This window comes from Dasypus novemcinctus, chromosome 24 (assembly GCF_030445035.2).
Source record: "Dasypus novemcinctus isolate mDasNov1 chromosome 24, mDasNov1.1.hap2, whole genome shotgun sequence".
Taxonomy (NCBI): domain Eukaryota; kingdom Metazoa; phylum Chordata; class Mammalia; order Cingulata; family Dasypodidae; genus Dasypus; species Dasypus novemcinctus.
In genome coordinates this window covers 8401237-8426832 of record NC_080696.1, presented here as the reverse complement: position 1 = coordinate 8426832, position 25596 = coordinate 8401237, and the positions used below count along the sequence as shown (strand labels likewise).

General features: G+C 38.5%; 1 protein-coding gene across 2 annotated transcripts in view; it reads left to right on the top strand.

The window, feature by feature from the left end:
• Nucleotides 1-25596, top strand: part of PAK5 (p21 (RAC1) activated kinase 5) — a 309974-nt gene that overhangs the window by 96888 nt on the left and 187490 nt on the right. For both annotated transcript variants that reach the window (XM_058287556.2, XM_071211561.1), the window contains exon 2: nt 8025-8175. The gene's annotated coding sequence lies outside the window, so the exon portion shown is untranslated. The remainder of the gene's footprint in view (nt 1-8024; nt 8176-25596) is intronic.

Genomic DNA, 25596 nt, shown 5'->3' with positions numbered 1-25596 from the left:
TTGAAGTTCATACTTTTGCAAATGAATATACAATTGTTGAAGTAGAGTTCATTGAGAAGATTATCCATTATCCACTGCATAATATTAGCAGCTTTGCTTAAAGTCAGTCATCCATATATTTATGGTTCTATTTCTGGACTCTATTCTATCCATTGAACTATTGGTTTATCTTGATGTCATTACTACACTATCTTGACTACTTATTCCTCTAATTTGCTGCTTCTTTTTCTTATATTGAACCTCTTATAGGTTGTTTGAATTTCCATATCAATTCTAGGATCAGTTTGTCATTTTCTGCAAATAAACAGAAAGAAAGAAAAAAGCAAGTTGGGATTCTGATTGGGAATGCATTGGATATATAGTTCAAATTAGGGAGAATTGATCTCAACAATGTTGAGTCACCTGACCCAAGAATTAGGTATATTTCTCCATTTATTTAGGTTTTTAATTTCTCTCCATCATCTTTTGTAGCTTTCAATGTACAATGTTATTCTGCTACATTTATTCCTAAGTATTTCTAGTTTTTGATGCTGTTTTAAATAAAATTTTTGAACTTCATTTTTTGATTGTTCATTGTGAGGATACAGAAATAAAATTATTTTAGTATATTGGTCTCATATCCTGCAATTTTGCTTAACTCATCCATTATTTTCTTGCACATTTTTGGAGAGTACATGAGATTTTTTAATGAATGAAGACAGTTTTACTTCTTACTTTCTCATATTTATACCTTTGCTTTGCTTTTCTTGTCTTATTGCTCTAGCTAGAATCTCTATAGCATTGTTAAATAGAAGTGGTTAGAACAAACATCTTGTCTTGTTCTTTATTTTAGAAGAAAAACATTCAGTCTTCTCCTATTAAATATGCTGTTAGCTGTATATTTTTTCATAGATGTCCTTTATCAAGTTAGGAACCTCCCTTCTATTCCTAGTTCACTGAGAGTGTTGGTAAGGAATGGATGTTGCATTTTGTTAATTCTCTTTAGCATCTATTAAGAAATATTTTTTTTGTTTACCAATATGTTAAATCACGTTGATTAATTCTCAAGTGTTAAAGACTAACTTGCATTCCTGGAAGAGATACCATTTGTCTATGACCTCTTATCTCTTTAATATACCATTGGTTTCAATTTGCTAACATTTTTGTTTAAATTTTTTTGCATACATGTTAATGAAGGATATTGATCTGTAGTTTTCTTTTCTTACAATATCTCATTATTTTGGTAATAGAGTAATGCTTGCTTCACACAATGAGTTAGAAAGTATTCCTTCCTTTGAAATTTTCTGAATAATTTGAGTAGAATATGTACTTATTTCTAAAATGATTGGAAAATTTCACCAGTGAATTCATCTAGGCATCGAGTTTTCATTGTTAGAAGGTTTTAAATTATAATTTCAATTCCTCTAATACAAACAGGGATATACTCTTTTGATTTCTTCTATGATACATGGTTTATTTAGAAGTGTGTTGTTTAGCTTCCAAATATTGGCAGATTTTCCAGAGAGCTTTCTGTAATTTTTTTGTAATTTAACCTCATTATAATCAGAGAACAAACTATATGACTGAACCATTTTAAGTTTATTGATACATGTTTTAAAACCCTTAATATCTTGGTAAATGTTCTCTGTACATTTAAAATATATTGAGTGGAGCATTCTCTAAATGTTAATTAGGTCATATTGGTTGACAGTGTTGTTGAGATCATCTATAGCCTTACTTATTTTCTATCAGTTATGGAAGGAGGGGCATTAATTCTCCTATAACAATTGTAGATTTGTCTATTTTTCCTTGCAGTTCTAACAGGGTTTGCTTCATATATTTTGAAGTTGTTTTTACATGCTTAAACATTTAGGACTGTTGGACCTTCTTGTTGAATCTTCTCTATTACCATTATGAAATCACCAGTTTTATCCTTGGTAATACTCTTTGCTCTGAAATCTACTATGTATGATATGAATATAGCCACCCCAGCTTTCTTTGGATGAGTGTTAGTGTATCTTTTTCCATTCTTTACTTTTTACCTACTTATGTCTTTCTACATATGATGTATTTTGTGCAGGCTTTTTTTAATCCAGTCTGATAACCCTGCCTCTTCCTTGTTGTATTTAGACCATTTACACCTAATATGATTACTGATATGGTTAGATTTAAGTCTATCATTTTGGAATTTATTTTCTGTATTTCCCATCAGTTTTTTTGACTCAAAATACCTTCATTTCAACTTCAGTTTTGAAATATATTTTTGTTGGACATAGAATTCCAGGCTGATAGGTTTACTTTCAGTACATTAAAAATCTTACAACGGTCTTCTTCTTTGTATTATTTCTGAAGGGAAATCAGATGTCATTGTTATGTGTGTTTCTCTGTATTTATTAATAATATATTTCCCACCCCCACTGATTCCTTCCAATATTTTCTCTGTACCACTGCTTTTTTTAATTTAAAAAACAATTTATTGAAGTATATCACTCACATATAAACATACATAAACAAGTGTATAATAATAGTTGTGAACTTACAAAACAAACACATAGCATCATACAGGACTCTCATAACTCACCCTATCACCAATACCTTGCATTGTTGTTAAACATTTTAAACTAATGATTAAAGAGCATTGTTAAAATATTGCTACTAACCAAAGTATTTTCCCCCAACCCACCCTATTATTATTATTATCTTTATATCATTTATATTTGAACATACATAAACAATAAATGTATAGTAAAGGTTGTGGACTTACAAAGCAAACATGCATAACATTATACAGGGGTCCCACACATCAACCCTCCACCAACACCTTGCATTGTCATGAGACATTTGTTAAAGATTATGAAAGAATATTGTCAAAATCTTACTACTAATTATAGTCCTTATCTTATATTTGGTGTATTTTTCCCCCAACCCACCCTATTATTATTTTTTAAATATATTTTTATGACAGAAGTTATAAACTTATAAAATGCACATGTGCAGAATTCCCAAACAATATCCATCTATCAACACACCACACTGTGGTGGAATATTTGTTACAGATTAAATAATATCATCTGATTGTTACTATGTCCATAGGGTACATTTGACACATATTCTCCATAATGCCCCATTAACAACATAGTACATCTTTGTCATAGATGCAAGCTTATTACATTATTTCTGCTAACCACAGTCTATAAGTCACTCCAGTTGCACTTTTCCCATGCTTCTCCACATTCCCACCACCCTGTAGTAGTGATGTACATTTGCTCTATCTCAAAAAGGACACTCTTGCATCTGTACCATCAACCATAATTCAGTTCCTAGATTATTCTCCAGCATTCTGTCAGTTGGCATTTACATCCCTAGACTACCATTTTCAGCCACATCCCCATTTATAAACTAACTGTTACTCATTATTTGTTACCATCCACTCTATGCATTTCCACACTTTCGCATTAAAGCTAATTAAAACTTATACATACATTAAACATCAGTAGTCCATCTCAGTCCTCTTCTTATCTCCTTTAGGAATCTACCATCTATCACCAGGGCTCGAAGATATTTTCCTACAATTTCTTCTAGAGGCTTTATGGTTCTTGCTTGTATATTTAGGCTTTTTATCCATTTTAAGTTAATTTTTGGATAAGGTGTGAGATACGGGTCCTCTTTCCTTATATTGGCTATGAATATCCAGTTCTTCAGCACCATTTGTTGAATGGACTGTTCTGCCTGAGCTGTGTGGGTTTGACAAGCTAGTCAAAAATCACTTGCCCATACATGTGAGGGTCTGTTTCTGAACCATCATTTTGGTTTCATTGGTCTATGTATGTCTTTATCTCAGTACCATGCTGTTTTTACCACTATAGCTAGATAATATAATTTAAAGTCTGGAGATTAGAGGTCACTTTTCCATTTTAACATGTTTCTGGCTATTCAGGACCCCTTATCCTTTCAAATAAATTTGATAATCATGTTTTCAATTAAAAAGAAAATGCTGGTAGAATTTTTATCAGGATTGCATTGAATCTGTTTATCAATTTGAGTAGAACTGACATCTTTATGATATTTAGTCCTCCAATCCAGGAGCATGGAATGTTCTTCCAATTATTTAGGCCTTTTTTGATTTTTTTTAACACTGAGTTCCAGGTTTCTGAATACAAGTGCTTTACATCGTTGGTTAAGTTTATTCCTATTTGAGTTTTATCTGTCATATTTTATTTTCCCCACTCTTTTGACACTTTTGGTTACTTTTATTGACATAATCTTCATTTCTAGACTCTCTTCCAGGCCTTTCTCTTCTGTCTTTTCTTTTCTGGCCCTAGCACATCCTTTAGCATTTCCTGAAAATCTGGTCTTTTGGTTAGAAATTCACTCAATTTCTATTTATCTGTGAATATTTTTATCTTGTCCTCAGTTTTGAAAGACAGTCTTCCCAGATATAAGATTCTTGGCTGAAGTTTTTCTCTTGCAGTATCTTAAATGTATCATACCACTGTCTTCTTGCCTCCATGGTTTCTGGTGAGAGATCAGCAGTTAATCTTATCAGGTATCCCTTATATGTTATGCATTGCTTTTCTCTTGCTATTCTCAGAATTCTCTCTTTGTCTTTCACATTTGGCATTCTGATTAGTAGGTATCTCAGAGTTGGTCTATTAGGATTTTTTTGGATGGGAGTACATTGTGTTTCTTGGACATGGCTATCTATGTCCTTCTATAGGATTGGGAAATTTTCTAACATTATTCCTTCAAATATTCCTTCTGCCCCTTTCCTTTCTCTTCTCCTTCTGGGACACCCATGACACATATGTTTGCATGTCTTTTGCTGTCTTTACGTTCCCTGAGACCTTGTTCAATTTTTTCTATTTTTTTCCTTATCTATTCTTTTATATGTTCACTTTCAGAGGCCATTTCTTCAAGCTCACCAATCCTTTCTTCTGCCTCTTCAAATCTGCTATTATATGATTCCACTGTTTTTAAAATTTCATTTATTGTGCCTTTCATTCCCATAAGATCTGCTATTTTTCTAAGTATGCTTTCAAATTCTTCTTTGTGCTCGTCCAATGTCTTCTTAATATCCTTAATCTCTTTAGCCATCTCATTGAATTTATTAAGGAGATTTGTTTGAACATTTATGATTTGTTGTCTCAACTTCTTTATGTCATCTTGAGGCTTATCTTGTTTCTTTAACTGAGCCATAGCTTCCTGTTTCTTGGTGAGGATTACAATTTTTTGTTGGTGTCTTGGCATCTGACTTACTAGAGTATTTATTCTGGGTGTAGTTTTTCTCTTCAGTTTAGGGCTTCCTGCCCTTTCTCCCTTGATGGTTGTGCAGTAGGAGCCAAGGATATATTGGTGCTATAAACTTTGGAGGCTCAAGCTGCCCTCATTGTGCCAGGAACCAATGAATCTTCTCCCAACTTTCTTCTTTGCCAGGAGTAGGGCAGAGTCACAGCTGTATGGAATAATCCAAGTCATGCAGGCCTAGACTAGTTGCCCAGAGAGACTGAGGAGGCTTCATGCCCCATTCTCCCCTGCCTAGGGCAGGAATGGAACTGTAGGTGTGGGCAGCAATCTCTGCAGTGTGGGTCCAAGATGACCACAGTTGCCCCGGTAGACTTCTGATTATTCAGTCTGTGCCAGCCCAAGATACCTGCAGTTGCCTGGATAGGCTGGTGCAGGACCTGCCAGGCTCCCTTCTGCCAGAGGTGGGCATGAAGCCTAGGCTAAGACTGCAGGCCAATCTGGGCGAAAGCAACCAGTTCTCACTGTTACTGTGATTTTCAGGCCTGGCTTCCCCTCAGGCTGGGGGCGGAGTCAAAATGGTGGCTACTGTCTTCTTTCCAACCTGGACAGATTCAAACCCTAGCTATTTCTAGGGTTACACCTTAGCCAGCCGAGTCTACTAATCAATAGCCAAAATCAGTGGCCAACCATCTCCTCCTCTCCTGTTTTTGAGAAAGGGAGCTTCCAACTCCAGCCACAGAATAGCTCCTGGGACAGCCTGTGTTGCCAAAGTAGGACAATCACTGGCCTCCATGGCTTGGCCAGTAATTTCCCCCCAGCTTCCTCCCTCCCAGAGGTGGGGCTGGGGCTTAAGCTAGACCTGCAATCTCATCTGGATGGAAAGAAGCTGGTCCCTACCAGCACTGTGATTTTCAATCCACCCAGCTTCCCCTTATGCCATGCGTGGAGTTAAGACAGCAACTACTGGCCTCTTTCTGACTTGGACAGGCTCAAACTTTAGCTGTTTTCAGGATTATACTTTAGCCTGCTGAATTTACTCATCAGTAGCTAAATTTGGTGCCCAACTGTCTCTTCCTCCCCTGTTTTTGGGATGTGGAGCTTTTGATTTCAGCCATGGAACAGCTCCTGAGGTAGCTTGTTCCTCTAATGGAAGATGGGCACTGGTCTCTGTGGCTTGGAGTGCTCTACTTATTAATATTCTCTGCAGATGGGCAGTCTCTTCCTTCCTATCCTTCAAGGATGTGGCAGGATGCTCTTCTGGTATCCTGGAGCCCCCAAACAGGTGATTCAGCTAGCTCCAGATAGCGCTGGGTATTTACTAACTGCCCTGTAGCAGGAGCTGACTCTAGGAGTTCCTTATTCTGCCACCATCTTGCTGGTTCTCCTCTGAACCAGTGCTTTTTAACAGCATAATTATGATGTGTCTTAGTATGGTTTTCTTCGTGTTTCTAATGCTTAGGCTTCATTGACCTTATTAAATTGGTGGATATATAGTTTTTTCTCAAGTGTGGGAGATTTTCAGACACTATATCTTAAATATTTTTTCTGTCCCTCCCTCTATATTCTTTCCTGTGGAGAATCCACTTATACCTATATTAAGCTATTTGAAGTTATCCCACAAATCACTGGTGCTCTGTTCATTTGTCTTTATTGCTATGTCTCTAGGTTCATTAATTTTTCATTCTGTGATATCTAATCTGCTGCTAATCCCATCTACTTTATTTTTTATCTCACACCTTAGAGTCTTTATCTCTAGATAATTGATTTGGGTCTTTTTCAAACATATAGTTATAATAGTTATAATAATTGTTTTAAATTCCTTGCCTACTAATTCTAATAACTGAATTCAGTTGTGGATTCATTTCAAATAGAGGATTTACTTTCTCTTTAGTGATCATATTTTCCTGTCTTTTTGTGTGCCTGATAATTTTCAGATGGATGCCAGGTATTATGAATTTTATCTTGTTTGGGCACTAGAAATTTTTATATTCCTATAAATATACCTTTTTTATTAACCTAGTCCTGTTTGCCAAAGGTTTATCTACATTATGTGCTAAAACACTTATAAATATTCCTGATCTTTGTTCTGCTACATAGTTAAGTTACTTGGAAACAGTTTCATCCTTTTGAGTCTTGCTTTAAGATTTGGTGTGTAACCGGAATAGTGTTAACTCTAGGGCTAATTTTTCCCCACTCCTGAAGCAAGACTTTCTTAAGTACTCTACCCAATGCCCTATGAATCTTGACGCTTTCCAGTCTGACTGATGGAAATTGGCTCTGTATGAGTGCCAGCCATTGCTACCTCTAAACTTTTTTTTTTAAGATTTATTTATTTCTCCCCCCCCCAGTTGTCTGTTCTCTGTGCCTATTTCTGTGTGTTCTTCTTTGTCCGCTTCTGTTGTTGTCAGCAGCATGGAAATCTGTGTTTGTTTTTGTTGTGTCATCTTGCGTCAGCTCTCCGTGTGTGCAGCGCCATTCCTGGGCAGGCTGAACTTTCTTTCGCGCTGGGTGGCTCTCCTTACGGGGCACACTCCTTGCGCATGGGGCTTCCCTATGCAGGGACACCTTTGTGTGGCACGGCACCCCTTGCGCGCATCAGCACTGCACATGGGCCAGCTCCACACAGGTCAAGGAGGCCCGGGGTTTGAACCACGGACCTCCCATGTGGTAGACTTTTTGGAAAGGTCTTTCCCCAGCCTCCAGTTACTTCCTCCCATTCTTGTGCTTATCAGCCCTCAGCTTAATACTCGAGGGAAATCATCTTCAGATCTCCAACATTTTCTCTTTTTCTTTCTGTTCAGCTCTCTACTCTCTGGATGCCATCCTGCAAACTCCAGCTGCTTTGGTCTGCCAGTCTCTCAACTCTGTTTCCAGAACTCAGGGGGTCAGCTGCTCTTCACTTGATATCCCCCTCCTTGAACTGCAGCCTGGAAATTTTCTCAAGGCAACAAGGTAGGTCAGTTGTAGGACTCATTTGTTATTTGTTTTGTGTCTCACAGGATCACTGTCCTTTCACTGCATGATGACCAGTGTCTTGGAAACCACTGTTTAATATATTTTGTCTGTTTTTTTGTTATTTCTGGTAAGAGGATAAATCTGGGCCTTGTTACTCCAACTTGGCAAGAAGTAGAAGTCTGGAAAATGAATTTTAAATTTTATCTAATTTAGACCTAAATTCAAGTAGTCATATATGGCTACATATGGCTAATGTTTACCATTACATACAATTTGAAATTAGGGACTATTTGACCCATTGGACTTCATTAGCCATAGCTGTATTGTGGATGAAGAACTGGATATGGTACCAGGAAATCTGGGTTGCTATGCTGATCTTGTCAATACTAATTGTGTGATTTATGAAAAGCTATTTGACATTGTTTTATTCGTTTCCTAATCTGGACATGGAAAGACCTACTTTAAAGTTTCTGTGAAGAATGATATTAGAATATTGTTGGAAAGCACTCTGTGAAAAGAAGGGCCTATGTAATTGTGGGCTTGCATTCATTAAATTATCCATTTTTTACCAATGGGAGTAATATTGAAGTGTCCCCTTCTTCCCAATGACCTGTAAAGAAGGATAATTGGCTTCCCAATTGTAATTGGTTTTCCAATTTGATAAATTACAAAATCAAAATAAATTATATGAGATAAGTTATATGTACCACAATTAAGAAAGGGAATGGCTTCAAGCTAGAGCATAATTTAAATATCTAACAAAAGGTTCCTCTTCTGTCACAAGGAGGGTGGTACACAATGGAGAAGTAGAAAAGGGAAAGTCAATCCGACCAGGCAAATAGTAACATCCAAGGAATGCATGCAGAGGGACAGGAAGCCTGGCTTGTGAACTCTAGTACCTTTATCATTCCGGCACATTTTCCTGGATGCATATACCCCACGAAAAGTAAGCTCCGTAGGAAGAAGAGCTTTGTCCTTCTTGTTCAGTGATATATCCCCAAAATTTTTAAGTGTCAGGCCCATAGTAGACTCTCAATAAGCATTTGTTAAATGACAGAAAGAATTGAAAAATCACTCCACCCTGGCGTTAGAGTCTAATTCCTTCAGAAATTCAAATTAGTCATCTTCACTTGTTCTGATTATATTTTCATTTTATTCATTTATTTTACAAATAGCCATTAAGAACTGTCTAAAGTATACTAGGTAGTGAGCAAAGGCAAACGTGACCTGAACCCTTTAGATACTAATTCTCTAGGAGAAGAAACAAACTGTTAGACCATAATTCCAATGAACTTTCATAAGTATTTGATCATAGGGAAGACCAAGATACTTTGGTAATATATAGAGGAGCCAGTTTGTACATGGTAGAGGCCTCAAGGAATAATGCCTGGAGAAACATTTAATCTTTTTCCGAATCAGAGGGAACACCATGTGTGCAGGTCAGTGGCCAAAGAAAGCGTAACATGGTCAATCTACTGAGAGACAGACAAGACCGTGTATCCCCACAATCATTGGGGAGCAAGGGAGACAGTACTGGAGTGGATGGGAGGAGCTAGATCATGTAGAAGTATTTAGACCTTTTCAAGGCATTTAAAATTCCCTTGTTGGCTTGGGGGCACTTGGGGAGCATTCAAAATTCTGATGACTAGATCTCACCTTACAAGATTTTTAAATGGGTCATGGGAGTAGCCTGAGGTATGGGATTTTTTGAAGCTCTCAGTTGATCTAATCTCTAACCAAAGTTGAGAAACATTGCTTTTGAAGGTTTTATTGCAGCTGCTTTTGGTTTTGTTTTTTAAAGCAAGTATTATTGTCAGCTATGTATGTTAGAATATTCGTTCTAAGTAAAGAAAATGGACTTGAGCTGCATAAGAATGGAGATCCACAAGGAGGCCAGTAAGAGACTCATTGTAGTAAATCAAAAGAGAGGTGGTGTTGTCCTTTGTCAAGACAGGGGATATCTTAGTTTGTCAAATGGCTGCCTATACAAGGTACCAGAAATGTGTTGGCTTTTATAATGGGAAATTTATTAGGATAAAGGCTTACAGATCTGAGGCCAGGAAATGTCCAGATCAACGTACCATCAGAGATGCTTTCTCACCACAGTCCAGTACTGGTGATCCTGGTGTCCTGCCATGTGGCGAAGCAAGGTGGTGACCGATCTCTGCTAAGGTCCCTACCTTCCCCTCCAGGCTGACCATCTCTTCATCCTGGAACTGCTTCATGGGCCCATCCTCTTCAAGGCTTTGTGCTTCAGCTTCTGCTGCTACCAATCCTCCAATCCTGTCATGTGGCTGGGTCAGAATGGTAGCACTCCCTTTTCTGTGTCTTCTTTCTCTCTGTTTCTATCTATATAAGACCCAGCAAGAGGGCAGAGACTGAACCTGTGTCACACCTCACTGATGTAGTCCAATCAAAAGCCCTAAAGTGATCTAATCAAAGGTCCCTTAACTGAATTTAGTACAATCAAAGGGACTCACACCCACAGGAATGGATTAGTTCAAAGACATAATCTTCTTTTGGTATTTATCAAATTCAAACTCTCACGCATGTGGTGAAGATGGGGGCAAGATGAATTTGAATGATAGGAGGTAAGATTGACAGGCAGGGGAGCTTGATTGGCTGTGTGTGGGTGGAGCAGCTAGAAAAAAAGTCAGAAATACAGATAACTCCCAGGTGTCCAGCTTTTGCAGTTGGGTAGATGATACTGTGATACAGGATGAAGAGTTAGTACAAAGAATACTGGATAGAGAGAACAACCTTAATATATTGATCATATGGTGCCTATGAGGTTTCTAAGTAGAGCTGAAGAGTAGGCAGTTGAACTTACTTCTCTGGAACTCAGGTTGAAAGGGCCAGAATATAGATTTGGAAATGGAAGCCACTTTGGATGGAAATAATATTGATGGATGAGCTTACTCTCAGAGATCATTTAAGAGAAAATAATTGTAGAGCCCTGGAGATCATCAACTTTTAATAGAAGGTCAGGGAAACAAAACCCTGAAAAGAATTCTGAGGAGGACCTAGGGATGAAGAAGGGATATCCAATGAAAGTAGCAACATGGAAATCAAAGAAAAGAAATATTTCAAAAATGGATAGAGTGGTCAATAATGTCAAATGCCACCAAAGGTTAAATCTAAACAAGGGTAAAAGATACCATTGGCTTAGCACTGTTCTTGAATGTAAACTTTAAGTGTTACTGGTAGAGATGCTTGCAACCGTCCCGTCATTTATTTTTTCCACTACTCCACTATAAAACATTTCTGATTACTGTTCCTTATGCTGTGTGTAGTTGGCAGAAAGGTGTTCCATCATCTTAAGACCTGAAGAACCAACACAGTCATTTCTACAAATAGAATCAGATTGGATAGCTCTAAGTCTGAATATGAGCAGAGAAAGTTGAGAAAGGGTGCCAGTAAAATAATAGTGTCTGGTATCATTATACTGGAGATTATTCCATGTCTCAAACCTACATTCACAGTGATGTAGGCTTTGGAACTAAACAGAGCAAGCTCTGAAACATCTTAGCTGTATGATTTTGGCCTTAGTTTTCTCCTGTGAAAAAAAATCAAACTATCTAGAACCAGTTTGTAGGGTTGTTTTGAAGAATGGGCTAATGTCAATAAAGAACATAGTGGGTAGATAATCAATAAACTTAAACTCATTTTTCCTTATGTAGTGTTCTATACTACAAATAGCTTCCTCAAGAATAATTTTTTTTAGGAGGTACTGGGGATTGAACCCAGGACCTCATACATGGGAAGCAGGTGGGCAACCACTTGAGCAACATCTGCTCCCCAGTGAGAGTTGGATTCTTTGCTTGGTGGTTCGTTTGTTTTTAGGAAGTACTGGGGATTGAACCCAGGACGTTGTACATGGGAACTAGGTGCTCAACCACTTGAGCTACATGTACTCCCCACTCAAGAATAATTTTGACAAATTGTTGCTGATTTCCTCTAGGTTCTTGGCTCTGTTACATGAAAGAATTTAGGAACATGATGGTTTAGTTAGGCAGTTTATTAAGGAAATGAGAGAAGAGAATAGACATGGTAGATATTAACAGTTTACAGACCCAGGTGTGCTTGCAGGCGGGTTGAGGCAGAGAAGGGAAGAAGGGACGATTTAGCCTTTGCATTTGCTTCATTTTTTTTGAGTATATATTTTTTGAAGTCTTTCATTCAGACATCAACATGCATAAACAATAAGTGTATAGTAAAGATTGTGAACTTACAAAATAAACATATATAACATCATACATGGGTCTTATACATCACCCCTCCACCAACACTTTGCATGTTTTGTTTTTTAAAGATTGATTTATTTATTTAATTCCCCCTCTCCCCCGGTTGTCTGTTCTTGTGTCTATTTGCTGCGTCTTGTTTCTTTGTCCGCTTCTGTTGTCGTCAGCGGCACGGGAAGTGTGGGTGGCGCCATTCCTGGGCAGGCTGCACTTTCTTTCACGCTGGGCGGCTCTCCTCACAGGCGCACTCCTTGTGCGTGGGGCTCCCCTACGCGGGGGACACCCCTGCGTGGCAGGGCACTCCTTGCGCGCATCAGCACTGCGCATGGGCCAGCTCCACACGGGTCAAGGAGGCCCGGGGTTTGAACCGCGGACCTCCCATGTGGTAGACGGATGCCCTATGCACTGGGCCAAGCCTGCTTCCCAGAATATTATAATACTGCTGTTAACCACAGTCTGTAAGTCACACTAATTGTAGTTTTCCCATGCTTCTCCACATTCCCACTACCCTGCAATAGTGATACAATCTACATTAGCTCACAAAATACCACTCTTGCATTTGTACCCTCAAACACAATTCTCATCCACCTCTGGGTTCACTGTGTTATTCAGTCCCTAGATTATTCTTTAGCTTTCTTTCAATTGACATTTACTTCCCCAGACTATCCTTTTTAGCCACAATCCCATTTATAAACCAGCTGCTACTCACTATAATGTGCTACCATCAATTCTATCCATTTCCACACTTTTACAGTCAAGTTAATTAAAACTTCTGCATATATCAAGCTTCGGTAGTTCTTCTCAATCCCCATCTTATCTCCTAATAACCTATATTCTAGGTTTTAACTCCATGTGTTTCTTTTTTGTATTTAGTTCATATTAATGAGACCATGTACTACTTGTCCTTTTGTATCTGGCTTACTTTGCTTAGTATAATGTCTTCAAGACTTATCCATGTTATCATATATGTCCCAATTTCATTTCTTTTTACTGCAACATAGTATTCCATTATATGTATATACCACATTTTGTTTATCCATTCATTGGTTGATGGACATGGGTTATTTCCATCTTTCGGCAATTGTGAATAATGTTGCTATGAACATCGGTGTGAAGATGTCTGTTTATGTCATAGTTTTTAGTTCTTCTGGATATATTCCTAGTAGAGGAATTGCTGTACCATATGGCAGTTCTATATTTAGCTTCCTGAGGAACTGTCAAACTGTCTTCCACAGAGGCTGTACCATTTTACAATCCCACCAACAGTGTAGGAATGTACCTATTTCTCTACATCCTCTCCAGCAGTTATTGTTGTCTGTTTTATAAATAATGGCCATTCTATGTGGCGTTAGAAGGTATCTTGTTGTTTTGATTTGCATTTCCCTAATAGCTAGTGATATAGAACATTTTTTCATGTGCTTTTTGGCCATTCATATTTCCTTTTTGGAAAATGTCTATTTAAGTCTTTTGCCCATTTTTGAATTGGATTGCTTGTTCTTTTATTGTTGAGTTGTATGACTTCTTTATATAGAATGGAAATCAAACCCTTATTGGATATATGGTTTCCAAATATTTTCTCCCATTGAGTGGGCTGCCTTTTCATCTTATTGATGAAGTCCTTTGAATCACAGCAGCGTTTTAAGTGTCAGGAGGTCCCATTTATCCATGTTTTCCTTTGTTGCTTGTGCTTTCAGCGTAAGGTTTAGGAATCTGCCACCTACCAGATTCCTGGTCTTGAAGGTGTTTCCCTACATTTTTTTCAAGGAGTATTATGTTGATCCATTTTTAGTTAATTTTTGCATAAGGCTTGATATAGGAGTTTTCTTTCTTTCTTTTGGCTATGGATATACAGTTCTCACTGCAACATTTGTTGAATAGACTGTTCTGCCCCAGCTGCATGGGTTTGACGGCTTGTCAAAAATCACTAGGCCATAGATGTAAGGGTCTGTTTCTGAACCATCAGTTCAGTTCCATTGGTCTGTGTGTCAATTTTTATGACAATACCATGCTGTTTTTACCACTGTAGCTAAGTAATATGATTTAAAGTCTGCAAGTGAGAGTTCCTGAACTTCACTTTTCCTTGATGTATTTGGTTATTCAAGGCCTCGTACCCTTCCAGATAAATTTGATAATTTTGTTTTCCATTTGTTTGAAAAATGCTGGTGGAAATTTTATTGAGTTTACATTGAATCTGTATATCAATTTGGGTAGAATTGAAATCTCAATGATATTTAGTTTTCCAAGCCATGAGCATGGAATGTTCTTCCAATTATTAAGTCTTTTTAAACTTCTTTTAGCAATGCATTATAGTTTTTTTTTAATACAAGTACTTTACATCCTTGGTTAAGTTTATTCCTAAATATCTGATTCTTTGAATTGCTATCATAAATGGAATTTTTCCCCTGACTTCCTCCTCAGATTGCACATTGCAATTGTGTAGAAACACTACTGATTTTTCTGTATTGATCTTGTATCCTGACACTCTACTGATGTAATTTATTAACTCTAGCAACTTTGTTGTAGATTTTTCAGGACTTTCTAGATATAGAATCATATCTGCAAATAGTGAGAGTTTTACTTTTTGCTTTCCAATGTGGATGCCTTTTATTTCTTTTTCTTGCCTGATTGCTCTAGCTAGAACCTCTAGCACTATATTGAACAACAGTGGTGACAATGGTCATTCTTGTCTTGTCCTTGATCTCAACGGGAAAACTTTCAGTCTTTCACCATTGAGTACAATGTTAGCTGTGGGTTTTTCATATATGGCCTTTATTATGTTGAGAAAATTGCCTTCAATTTCTATCTTTTGTGGTATTTTTATCAAGAAAGGATGCTGTATTTTGTCAAATGCTTTTTCCATGTCAGTAAATAAGATCCTGTGATATTTCTTCTTTGGTTTATTAATGTAGTGTATTATGCTGATTGATTTTCTTATATTGGACCACCTTGCATGCCTGGTATAAAACCCACTTGATCATGATAAATAATTCTTTTAATGTGTTCTTGGATTTGGCTAGCAAGCATTTCCTTGAGGATTTTGCATGTGTATTCATTAGAGAACTGGGTCTGTAATTTTCTTTTTTATAATAGCTTTATCTGCCTTTGGTATTAGGGTGATACTGGCTTCATAGAATGCGTTTGGTAGCATTCCTTCTTGTTCAGTTTTTTGGAAGAGCTTTAGTAAGACTGATATTAAATCTTCTTTGAATGCTTGATAAAACTCACCTGTGCAACTGTCTGGTCCTGGGCTTTTCATTTTGGGGAGCTGTTTGATGACTACTTCAATCTCTTTACTTGGGAATAGTTTGTTGAGGTCTTCTCTTTCTTCTAGGGTTAGTATAGATTGTTTGTACATTCCTAGGACTTTTCCCATTTCATATACATTGTCTAGTTTTTTGGCATAAAGTTGTTCATAGTATCCACTTATAATCTCTCTTATTTCTGTGGCATCAGTGGTAATATACCTGTTTTCATTTGTTATTTCATTTATTTGCATCTTCTCTCTTTTTTCCTTAGTCAGTCTAGCTAAGAGTTTGTCCGTTTGTTAATCTTCTCAAAGAACCAACTTTTGGTTTTGTTAATTCTCTCTATTGTTTTTTGTTTTTCTCAATTTCATTTATTTCTGTCCTGATCTTTATTTCATTCCTTCTACTTACTTTGGGATTAGTTTGCTGTTCTTTGTTTACTTCCTCCAGCTGTGTAGTTAGCACATTGATTTTAGCTCTTTCTTCTTTTTAAATGTAAGCTTTGAGGGCTATAAATTTCCCTCCCAGCATTGCCTTCACTGCATCTCATAGGTTCTGATATGTTGTGTTCTCATTGTCATTCATTTCGAGATATTTATTGATTTCTCTTGAAATTTCTTCTTTGACCCATTGATTATTTATGAGTGTGTTGTTTAATCTCCCTATATTTGTGAATTTTGCCTTTTTCTGCCACTTATTGGTTTCCAACTTTATTCCATTATGATAAGAGAAAGTGCTTTGTATAATTTTGATCTTGTTGAGTTTATTGAGATCTGCTTTGTGACCCAACATATGGTCTCTCCTGGAGAAAGATCCATGAGTACTTGCAAAGAATGTATATCCTGCTGTTTTGGGATGCAGTGTTCTTTATATGTCTATTAGGTTTAGTTCATTTAGTTCAAGCTCTCTGTTTCTTTATTGATTCCTCTGCCCTGATGTTCTATCCAATGCTGAGAGTGTTGTATTGAAATCTCTAACTATTATTGTAGAGATGTCTATTTCTCCCTTCAGTTTTGCCAGTGTTTGCCTCATGTATCTTGGGTCATCCTGTTTAGGTGCATATACATTTATGATTGTTATTTCTTCCTTGTGAATCATCTGCTTTATTAATATGTAATGTCTTTCCTTGTCTTTAATAACAGTTTGCTTTTAAAGTCTATATCATCTAATACAAGTGTAGCTACTCCAGCTTATTTTTAGTTACTGCATGTGTAGAATATCTTTTTCCAACCTTTCATTTTCAGTCTATTGGTATCCTTGGGTCTAAGGTGAGTCTCTTGCAGATAGCATTTAGATGGCTAATATTTACTTACCCATTCAACCAGTCTGTGTCTTTTGATTGGGAAATTTAATCCATTAACATTCAATGTGGGGAAATGGACTTTGGCCCAGTGGTTAGGGCGTTCATCTACCATATGGGAGGTCCACGGTTCAAACCCCGGGCCTCCTTGACCCGTGTAGAGCTGGCCATGCACAGTGCTGATGCGCGCAAGGAGTGCCATGCCACGCAAGGGTGTCCCCCGCGTGGGGGAGCCCCACGCGCAAGGAGTGCGCCCGTGAGGAGAGCCGCCCAGCGTGAAAAAGAAAGTGCAGCCTGCCCAGGAATGGCGCTGCCCACACTTCCCGTGCCGCTGACGACAACAGAAGCGGACAAAGAAACAAGACGCAGCAAATAGACACCAAGAACAGACAACCAGGGGAGGGGGGGAAATTAAATAAATAAATAAATCTTTAAAAAAAAACAAAAAACATTTAATGTTATTACTGTAAAGGAGTTCTTATTTCATCCATTTTGATCTTTGGGTTTTATCTGTCATTTTAATTTCACCATTCTTTTGACACTTTTAGTTAGTGTTACCGATACAGTCATCATTTCCAGACTCTCTTCCAAGCCTCCCTCCTGTCTTTTCTTTTTAGGCTGTAATACTGCCTTTAGTTTTTCCTGCAAAACTGGTCTTTTTGTTATAAATTCTCTCAGTTTCTGTTTATCTGTGAATATTCTAATCTTGCCTTCATTTTTGAAAGATAATCTTGCTGGATATAAAATTCTTGGCTGATAGTTTTTCTCTTGCAGTATCTTAAATATATCATACCACTGACTTCTTGTCTCTGGTTTCTGATGAGAAATCAGCACTTAATTGTATTGGGTATCCCTTATATGCTATGCATTGTTTTTCTCTTGCTGCTCTCAGAATTCTCTCTTTGTCTTTGGTATTTGGCATTCTGATTGGTATGTGTCTCAGAGTTGGTCTGTTTGGATTTATTTGGATGGGAGTACATTTTGCTTCTTGGACATGGATATCTATGTCCTTCAATAAGGTTGGGAAATTTTCTACCATTATTTCTTCAAGTATTCCTTCTGCCCCTTTCCCCTCTCTCCTTCTGAGAAACCCATGAAATATATGTTTGCATATCTCTTGCTGTCATTTAGTTCCCTGAGGCCCTGTTCAATTTTTTCCATCCTTTTCTTCATATGTTCTTCTGTATGAACTGATCCTTTCTTCTGCTTCCTCAAATCTGCTGTTATGTGCCTCCATCCAGTGTGTTTTTAATTTCATTTATTGCAACTTTCATTTCCATTAGGTCTGCTATTTTTCTATATATGCTTTCAAATTCTTCTTTGTGCTCCCCAGTCTTCTTACTATCCTTAATCTCTTTAGCCATCTCATTGAATTTATTAAGGAGATTTGTTTGAACATCTGTGATTCATTGTCTCAACTCCCTTCTGTCATTTGTAGGCTTATCTTCTTCCTTTACCTGGACCATATCTTCCTGTTTCTTGGTATGGACCATAATTTTTTGTTGGTGTTTTTGCATCTGGCTTGCTAGATGTATTTATTCTGGGTGCAGTTTTTCCCTTTAGTTTACAGCTTTCTTGTCTTTTCTCCCTTGCTCATTGTGTAGTAGGAGTCAAGGATGTAGTTGGTCTGTAAGCTGTTGAGGCTGAAGCCACCCACATTGCCCCAGAATTGATGAAGCTCCTCCCACCTTTCTCCTCTGTCAGGATGAGGGACAGAGCTGCAGCCGTGTATAATAACAAGTTAGGCAGGACTAGACTGTCTGTGGTTGCCTGAGAGACTGATGAAGCTTCCACCCTTCCTCTCCTACCTTGGGTGGGGGTGGAGCTCTAGTTGTGGGCAAAAATCTATGCTGTTTGGGTCCAAAATGACCACAGTTGCCCAGAGCAACTGACGTACCATCAGACCACCTCCTTGCCGGGGGTGAGAATGGACCCTCCAGAGTGCCCAACAATCTGATATGTGTGGACCAAATACGCCCACAGTTGCCCTGAGAGCCTGAGGGAGTACTGTCTCTTCTGCCCTTTAGGGGTGGAAACAGAACAACCCACACCCAAAAGTTCAGTCCTTGTAGCCCAAAAGGGCCCACCATTGCCTGGAGAGACCTAGGAAACACCAGCCTCCTTCTATCCTATTTGGTGGTGGGATTGAATCTAGGTGCCCAACAGTTCAGTCCCTATAGGCCAGAGGTACCCACCATTACCCAGAGAGTCTGTGAAGACACCAGAACCCTCCTATCCTATTGGGGTGGGATTGGATCCATAGGCATCCAACAGTCCAGTCCATGCAGGCCGAAAGTGCCTGCCATTGTCCGGAAAGGCTGTGGAAACACCAGCCCCCTCCTTTCCTATTGGGTGATTAGGGTAGATTCACAATTACCTACCAGTCCAGGCTGTATGGGCCAAAAGCACCTGCAGTTACCCAAAGAGGCTGAGCAAACACAGTCCATCTCTTGTCCTATTGGGGATGGGGATGGAACTACAGGTGCCCAACAGTTGGGTTTGTGCAGGTCAAAAGTGCCTGCAGTTGTCCTGAGAGGCTGAGGGAACACTAGCTCCCTCCTATCCTATGGGGTGTAGAGGTGGAGATGGACTGGAAGGAACTCAACAAACCAGTTCATGTGGCATCTGCCATTGCCCAGAGATGCCAATGATATCCAGCCCCTCTCCTGTCCTATTGGGGTGTGGTGATGCAGCCCCAAGTGACTGACTATTCAGCCTGTGCCAGCAGAGATCACCTAGAGCTGGCTGGAGAGCCTGGTGCAGGTCCCCTCAGCTTCTTCTCTGCTGGAGGTGGGGTTGGAGCCTAGGCTAGGGCTGCAGTCCAGTCTTGGTGGAAAGAAGCCAGGCCCTAACTTCACTGGATTTTCAGTCAATTCGGCTTCCCCTCATGCCGGGGGTGGAGTCAAAATGGTGGCTGCTGGACACTTTCCTGCTTGGACAGGCTCAGACCCTAGCTGTTCCTAGGATTATACTTTAGCCAGCCGTGTTCACTAACCAGTAGGTGAGGTCGGTGGGCAACTGTCTCTTCCTCCACTGTTTATGGGAAATGAAGCTTCTAACTCCAGTCACAGAATAACTCCTGTGGCAGCTTGTGCTACTAGAGTAGGATGGGTACCAGCCTCCATGGCATGGCTTGAAGTTTCCCAGAGAGGTGGTACTGGTCCCCCCAGCTTCCTCCCTGCCATAGGTGGGGCTGGGATTTAGGCTGGACCTGCAACCCAACCTGGGTGCAAAGAGGCCGGTCCCTACCAGCATTGTGATTTTCAGTCCCCTGCTTCCCCACATGCCAGGAGCAGAGTCAAAATGGTGGTTACTGGCTTCTTTCTGAGCTGGCCAGGCTCAAGGTTTAGCTGTTCCTGGGATTATACTTTAGCCTGCTGAATTTACTCATCAGTAGCTAAAGTCGGTGCCACACTGTCTTCCTCTCTTTTTCTTGATCCTGGATAAAATCTCATTCCTAATGGAGGATTCTTTTCTATTTTTAAAGATTTATTTATTTATTTCTCCTCCCTCCCTCCATAGTTTGCTCTCTGTGTCCATTTGCTGTGTGTTCTGTGTCTGCTTGTATTCTCATTAGGCAGCTCTGGGAACTGATCCTGGGACCTTCTGGAGTGGCAGAGGTGATCATTCTCTTGTGCCACCTAAGCTCCCTGATCTGCTGCATCTTTTATTATCTCTCCTCTGTGTCTCTTTTTGTTGTGTCATTTTGCTGTGCCAGCTCTCCGATGGGCCAGCACTCTTGCACGGGGCAGCACTCCTGCACAGGGCAGTACTCTGTGCAGGCCAGCACTCTGCAGAGGCCAGCACTCCACACAGGCCAGCACTCCATGTGGGCCAGCTCACCACATGGGCCAGCTTGCCTTCACCAGGAGGCCCTCAGCATCGAACCCTGGACCTTCTGTAGGGAAGATGGGAGCCCAGTTGCTTGAGCCACATCCACTTCCCTGCAAATGGAGGATTCTTGAGGGTTTTTTCAGCAGCTTTCTGGTGGGGGTCTTTCTCTTAGAGGATTTCTGGGTGGAATTCCATGGCCCTGTGTTTCACAGCCATATTTTTCTGTGAGTCATCTTCCCATTCTGTAAGCTAGCTCACCTCAAAATGGCGGTTCACTCACTGCTCCTCACTCAACCCTTGGTGAAGACCATTTTTCCCCTTCCCTGTTCCACAGAGCTTGGGTCCTGTAGCAGACTCTCTCACTAGCTTGCTTTGCCCCAGGCTGGCTACCTCTTCTCTTCCTTCATTTCCACGAAACACCTCAACGCTAAGGGTAATGTTTGCTAGCCAACTCTGCTCAAAGTTATAACCTAAAATGTAAGAAAACTTTCTCAATTCAGTGTCAGTTATTAACATTTCTAGTGCCAATGGACATTCTCATCTGTAGGGAAATTGTCACTGGCTATGTGCCTACATTGAACTCAACTTTGCCAGTTTCTGGGGTTTGAGTCTCTCCCCCCACCGTGTATGTGGGTGTGGGTGTGTATCTGTCTGTCTGTCTCTCTCTCTCACTCTCTCTCTTCGCTTACTTTTCTTTTTGTGTCTTTCTGTTTGTCTTTCTCTTTTGTGTTTCTACTTGCCTCCCTTCACATCCATGTCTGTTGGTCTGTCTTTCTCTATATGCCTCTCTTCTCTCATCTTTCTCTCTCTGATCTCTCCACTTGTCCATTCATCAGTCCCAAATTCCCAGTAGGGAGACCGTACTAGATCTCTGCTTTATCCCAGCTAGAACATGGGCATACTTTTGCATATCCATTTAAGTGCTTTTTCTGAACAACAACCCAAACTTTTCTTTAGATCTCCCTCCTTCCTAATCCAAAAATCTGCCATAAGTCTTGAGATTGCAATTTTTCTTTTAATATATCAGAGATCAACTTTATAGGCAGGAATCCCATGGTAGAGAAAAAGAGAAATTTGCCTGTTATTACAGGAAATCTAATGGGGGCTTCCTAAAGTCACCTTTTCTTCCCTGATGGTCTTTGGAAGGATTTCCATTTTGTATTATATGCTCATGTTAATGACCCTGCCTTAGTAAGTCACTTAAAATTAGTGAGCAAAAACTAGTATGTGAGCTTTTAGTGCAGGTCATTCTGTCTTGGCCTCTGAGCAGAAGGACCAGTTCCCTGGTGAGGAGGGTAGGAAACTTCCTCTTGTAAGTTTTTCAAATGGATGATTGTGGCAATCATTAAGATAGGGAATTCCATATTCTCCATCCCATCGTCAATGTATATTGGCTTCATAGAATTTACTCCAGTTTGTAATTAAGTATTCATTTGTGTAATTGCTTATGAACTACCTACCCTACCATGCTAATACTTCTTTGAGGCCAAAGGACCATATCTAATTCAAGTACAATTCAATAACCTGACCCTACTCCAATGTCTGCCCTTTCTAAGTACTTGATAAATATTTATTGCTGAATCTAGTCTGGGAAAGTCAGTTCTTCCAGGTACAAAGTAGAGCCCAGTAAATGACAATCAAAGGATTATTTTTATCAGACAATTCCAACATTATTAGGGAGAAAGGAATAGATGATGTCTCTTCCAGATTATTTCACTACTCTAGGATTGTAAGCAAGGTGGATACTTTGTGTGTCTGTGCAAGTACCGTTTCTTAAATAAGGGAGAGCCTCAAAGCATGGAGCTACCTAGAAGGAGATGTTTTCAGAGACTTATTATGGGTATGTGGGCGTTGGGGTGTGATTGAAGGAAGGTATAGTGGGAAAAGGTGGACAGGAGAGAAGGTGTTGACAAATCAGCCCCAGATAGAGTGCTCTTGAATCCTCTATAACCCTTGTGTAGATGGTGGTGGAGGAGAGGGGAAGTGTGTGGGTATATATCTAGATATGTATATATAACAACTGGGATCATCAGAGCTATTAGAGGAAGCAGATCTGTGAGAGAGAGCCTGCCTGAGTTTATTATGTCATGAAGACTTAGTGATAATGATTATGCTCATAAAAGCTGGAAAGACATAGACTAAAATGTCAGTTTTGGGTGCTGGGATGCTGAGTGATATTTTTTCTCCTTTGTGATTTTTTTATGCTTTTCCCTTTTTTCTACAGTGAACATGTAGCAAATATACAAGAGAGTTTCTTAAATTTGAAATTTTGCCACTTATATTTGCTACAAATTATTACAAATTTTAATAGAATTCAATTAAAATCTACCCTAAGAAGTGCACGCTCCATGCATTACTGAGTTATTAGGTTATTTGGCAGATTTATGCATTGATTGCAATGTTTTATTGATGTTACAGTATATAAACTGTTTAAAAATAAACTTTTTTACTTGAAATTTTCATAAACATATATATTCTTTTCATTTTTGCACAGCACTTATTTTATTCTAGAGTTCTTATTGCTTATTAATATGCAACCTAACCTCAGTACTTCTCTTTGGCCTAATGAATCTCTACATCATTTTAATGAGTTTACTTGGAAGAAAATACTCATGTGTCAATTTTTAATGTAAATTAATTCTGTTATAAAGGTTAATAATTGTATTGGAAGCTGATTATAAAATTGTGCTATTAATTTTGACGTTTTTATTCACTTCAGATGACCTACAATATTAATTTTTATTATCTATGTTGCAGAATATAAATAAATGTGTTTTATTATTTGCTTGAGCTGTTTAACTGAAGCTTAATGGGTTTTATTTTGACATATTTTAATCGTCCCAATAATTCCTCTACCTGCAAAGTATTTGTGTTATAAGTAAGCCAATTTACAATAATATACTTCCTCTGCACTGCAAAGAATCTGCTTTAAAATGTGCATATTTAAGACTAAAACAAAACCCCAACTAGTTGTTATCAGATTTTATATTGCTAGTATAATTTCTATCAAATTCTTCTTGGAAAATTCCATAGTCCATGATATTTGAAATCTCATTGTTTTCCTCTCTAGTTATCTTCACTCCTGAGATGTTTAGATCATCATGAACAGTCACAGGGTTTACACTTCATTGTCCAGTACAGAGCTACTAGCTACATGTGGCTATTGAGAACTTGAAAATGACTACTCCAAATTGAGATGTGATTTCAAAGACCTATTATGAAAAATTGAATGTAAAATAGCTCATTGATTCATGCTGAAATAATACTTTGGGTATATTGGGTTAAGTAAAATATACTGTTAGAATTAATTTCACCCTTTTCTTTTTACTTTTTAACGCAGCCATTAGAAAATTTAAAATTGCACGGACTCAAATTTGTGGCCCACGTTATATTTCTTTTGGCCAGCGCTGCTTTAGAGTTTACTTCTTTACCATGGAGATATATACCAAAATTTGTTGGTAAATGGTGCCACCAGTTCTTGCATATAACATAAGATTTGACAAAATAGTGTCCACTTAACCTGTGCCATTATATCAGTGTCCACTGGACCTCATTGGGGTGTTTTTTGCTATGTATCGCAGCATGGAGGTTTCCCCTAGTCTGACTGTTGTGTTTTCTTGTTTGAGAAACTTTTCCTATCAACCACTGCCATACATAAATTCCAGTCATTTTTGCTTTTGATGAGGCTGAGTTTTTTATTCAATAGATCCAGGGCTTTCACAGAAAACCAGCTGACAAGATTTTGAGCTCAGTACTTAACACTTAATGAAACAATCCCTTGTTGGGGCTAGTGTGGTTGCTGGAGTCTGTGATTTAGTGTCCATGTGTGTCCATGCCATAAACACACCTACGCCATCTTAGCTCTGCCAGATGTTTAGCAAGCGCTTTTACCTTTTACAGGAAATTTTCAGGACCTAAGACACTCTCATTTTTTTTTTAAGATTAATTTTATTTATTTCTCCACAGCCCCCTCGTTGTTTGCACTTGCTGAGTCTGTTCATCTTCCATGTTTCTTTAGGAAGTACCGGAGCCAAGACACCCCTAAACATGCACTTATTTTTACTTCTTTGTTACAGGTTTTTAATGCAGAATGAAAAGATACATTCTTAAATTCAAGACACGGCCTTGGCTTTCTTCTGTTTCTTATATAACTAAGGAATTGCTAAAAGAGTATAAGTCTTCATCAGAAAGGTGTCTCTCTTTTTTTGGGAAATGCAGGACTCATACACAAATGAATCTTGTATTATACCAGTTATGAATTGAAGCACGTTCAATTGTGATAATGTTATTGATGAAAGCTGGCATTTAATTTGGAAATAGTAAATATAAAGGGATCAAATTAAGTAGTACTACTTTTCATTAAAGAAATATAAAATATTCATTGCTCTTATATATTCTAATTGATAGGTTGTAATTCTTATATATTTTTAATATTCACCAGATGTATTAATAATTAATAATTATTTCATGTGTGCATTATAACTATTTTAGAAGACTGTGGTTAGCATTCATTTGAAACTTGTAACTCTCTCAAGATGTTTAGCATCTTATATATTTTAAAGGAAACAGTATCATGGATTTTCACATTTAAAAAAATGTTTGAAGCTAGATTTATACTGCTCTTTTTAAGGAGATATTATTACTCTCTAAAGAGATTTCATGAACTTTCAGCAGCACTTGACCATATAGGAAAGCTGACCTGAACTTAAGCTGAAAATGATCTAAAAACATAATTTCAGTTATTTATTTGGTCTCCCATAGGTATTAGGATGGCTGCCCTGGACCGTGTACTTCTAGT